Source organism: Myotis lucifugus, unplaced genomic scaffold (genome assembly GCF_000147115.1).
Source record: "Myotis lucifugus unplaced genomic scaffold, Myoluc2.0 scaffold_13, whole genome shotgun sequence".
In the NCBI taxonomy this organism is placed as follows: Eukaryota; Metazoa; Chordata; class Mammalia; order Chiroptera; family Vespertilionidae; genus Myotis; species Myotis lucifugus.
The window spans coordinates 5,336,783-5,340,544 of record NW_005871061.1 but is presented as its reverse complement, the minus strand read 5'-3'; the positions used below and the strand labels follow the sequence as shown (position 1 = coordinate 5,340,544).

At 36.0% G+C, this 3,762-nt stretch overlaps 1 pseudogene; it reads right to left on the bottom strand.

The window, feature by feature from the left end:
* Positions 1-2,939: 2,939 nt before the first annotated feature.
* On the bottom strand, positions 2,940-3,486 carry LOC102421030 (annotated as a pseudogene).
* Positions 3,487-3,762: the final 276 nt, after the last annotated feature.

Below are 3,762 nucleotides of genomic sequence, written 5' to 3'. Positions count from 1 at the left end.
AAGCTTCTCTTCTCAGCTTGCAGATGGCCGTCTTCTCTCTGTATCTTCACATGGTCTTCTGTGTGTCCCTGTCCTAGTTTCTTTTTGTAAGAGCAGGGATCATTGGATCAGGGCCTACACTAATGACCTCATTTTAACTAAATTACCTCTTTAATGGCCCTATCTTCAAATAGTCACATTCTGAGATGCTGTGGGTTAGGGTTTCAATATATAAATTTTGTGGGGATACAATTCAGAGCATAACAGTTATTTAGGGTTGTGGATACATTAATCCAAAGAAAGGTCCCTGTAAATATATATCATCTAATATAAATTTAAAAGTTGAATTTTTGCCAAAATCTAGTTGACTGTGAGTTCCCTTTCTAAAGGTCTGATCTGTCTGGGGAATCAACATTTATTTTCAAATACTTACTAATACTCTGTTCCAAGTGCTGGTATAGGTGCTAGGGCCTGAAAGACAAAGGAAACACATTTCTTATCCTGAGGAGTTTGCAGTTTGGAGGAGGGGAAACAATATAAACAAGTACAATAAAATGTGCTAACATTATTACAGAGGAAATGAAATGTTGAAGGAGCAAATTCAGCCAGACCCATGGTGACCCAACCAAGATAAAGAAATATATTAAGCCCTAGAATATTGCCTAATTAATAATACTGCATAAAGTATTAAAGCTTATTATTTTTGACTTAATTTATTCATCTATTTAGATTTTTTTGCCTAAAGTCTTAAAACCCATTTCACATATAATTTAAAAAAAACTTTATAAAATGCTGCTTATAGGAAAAAGTCAGCAGAAATGTTATTTTTTTGTCATAATATGATGCCCATGACCTTGCAGAGTGTGTTATACAAATTAAAAATCAGTCTTGATAGGATACTATATGATAAGCCATCATTGAACACAAGGCTATATATAAGAACTCTGAAACCCAAGGACAGTTAAAAAATCAAACTATACATGTATTGTTTGCCAAGAACTAGAACAATCCCTAATGATATATAAGAACCAGGGTACCGAAGTAGTGAGATAACCAAACTCATTATTAAGTACTGTATCACTTAGCAGATATCTATCTTATAAAAGTTATCCTGAAATTATGATACACTTCAAGACGCATTCTAAATTATTCTTCATAAGACCACCATTTTTCTGATAATCAATGATAAATTGATCACAAATCTCTATATACCAGTAATCTTCATTACAGTTCTCTTTTGTCCTTCAAAGATGCTATTAGGAGTGAAAAAAAGAAGGTTTTAGGTCAGCAAATATCACTAAGAAAAAGTCAGAGAATACTCTTTGGAATTGCATATTTAAAATGGTACTCTAATATGGGTGTAACACATAAAAAAAGAAATATGGCATGACAAATGCTAACAACTTAAGGACAAACTTGTCAAGGTTTGATAAACCCATTCCATAAATAAACCAATTTTTACTTCCTATTGATTTTTTCTTCCTAGGCTTTCCCGAAATGAAATACATGGATATGTGATTTAGCTTTGAAATATGTAAAATGAGAAAGTTGAACTAAATTTTATGGCCATTGTAAATGAAGAATCTAATATTTTACCTTATGTACAAGTTAACAAGTTAGCCAGTCACAATGTCATAGATGGTGGCAAAAGACACAAGACTGCAGGGTCATAGACAAAGGACAATTTATTAATATCATCAGGAGCAGTTACTAGAGTGTTAGCATTTGTACCAGTTGCCTGAGCCCCAGTTCCCACAGGGTGATGCAAGGAGGCTTAGAAGATACCTGCCTGTGCAGTAGGGTGCATTGTAAAAGATGAATTCTGAATTTATTATTTATAATGGGCAGTAATCTCTGGAAGGAAACACTATCTCTGCTTTCCATAGCTCTTCATTATACAAAAAGTCTTTTTATAAATTGAGATATAATTCACATTCCATAACCTTTTTAAAGTATACAATTCAGTGGTTATGAGTATATTTACACAATTGTGCGACCATCACCACTCTATAATTCCAGAATGTTTCCATCATCTGAAAAATAAACCTCATATCAATAAAAATAAAGTTAAAAAAATAATACCAGTACTGAAAAGATAATAAATAAATAAATAAATAAATAAATAAATAAATAAATAAATAATACACCTCATACCCACTATTCTCCATCCTCCTTCCCCCAAGCCCCTGGGAATCACTAATCTCCTTTTATCTCTGTATTTGTTTATTCTGGACACTTCATGTAAATGGAATCATATATGTGACTTTTTTTTAAAGGTTTGTAGCTATTTTATTACAAGTATACATTTAACACAATGAAATGAACACTGATACATGGAAGCCTAGTTAATAGTAGCATAACAATATGCATCTTTGATGATTACATTATTTTAAACATCAAACTACACTTAAAAATTAATGCCTATAAAATTCTAGGTCATAATATTATTGAGAAATACAATATATAAATTGAAAATATGAATATTTAAAATTTGTTGTTAATCCTCACCTGAGGATATTATTCCATTGGTTTTTAGGGAGAGTGGGAGAGAGAGGGAAAGACAGAGAGAAACATCGATGCGAGAGAAACACATCCATTGGTTGCCTTCTGCAGGAGCCTGGACCAGGGCCCAGGCAGGGGAGGAGCCTACAACCATGGTACATGCCCTTGACCAGAATCAAACCCGGGACCCTTCCGTCCGCAGGCGGGACCCTTCTATCCACTGAGCCAAACCGGCCAGGGCCAATTACTTAAAATTTGAAAGTGGAAGTGAACTCAGGTGGACAGAGTCAGAGTTCAACATAATCTGAAAGGGGGGGCAGGTGGGAAAAAGCTCTGATCCAAATAAATCTTTCAGGTTAACAGAAGAAAATATGAAGCATAGCTTATCTTCCAGGATGATGGGCAGTTTGTGTCTGCAGGCAAGCCGGGTCCCAGTGTCCTCGGGTCCTGCAGCGGAATTACATCACCGAGCAAGAAGACTTTCCTTTGGGAAGCGGCCCCATCAATGTTTTTCTGCCTCCAAAATTATCCTTCGGAAAACATCAACAGCAGTTTGATTCTCTTTAGCAGAAGATTCCAGAAAAGCTGCCTTTCAAGATTCTGCTAACGCCATCCCTTCTTCGTAACTGATCACCCTTTCCATTAGTAGGTCTTTCTTATTCTCAACCAGCATAACAGGTATTTGCGCTTTCCCCACCATGTCCAACAATTTGCCATGGATAACTTTAATCACCTCAAAACTTTTGATCGATGTAACAGAATACACAAGAATATAACATTAATATCTATGGAGTACATCTGAGGAAAAATGGGATATTCATCTTGCCCAGCTGTGTCTACAAGTTGGAGATGATATTCTTGTCCATTTATTGTGATCAATTTTGTTAAAGTGTTCTTTATGGTTGGATGGTAGGAGTCAACAAATTGGCCTTCAACAAACTGAACTGTCAATGAGGATTTCCCCACAGACCAGTAGCCCAGGATCGCGATGTTGGACTCCGACATGTTGGCAGCCTCCTCAGCCCCAGGCCAACCACATCCACCCACAGAGGCGGCTCCTGTGCTGTGATCTGCAATGGCCACACCAGGGCAGACTGTGGCTTTCTTGTGACAGGCTTCTTTCACTTAGCATAGTGTTTTTAAGGTTCATCCATGTGGTAACATGAATGAGTTGTTCATTTATTGTGGCTGAATAATATCCATTGTGTGGATATAACACATTTTGTTTATCCATTCATAATTTGATGAACATTTGGGTTATTTTAATCTTTTGACTATTCT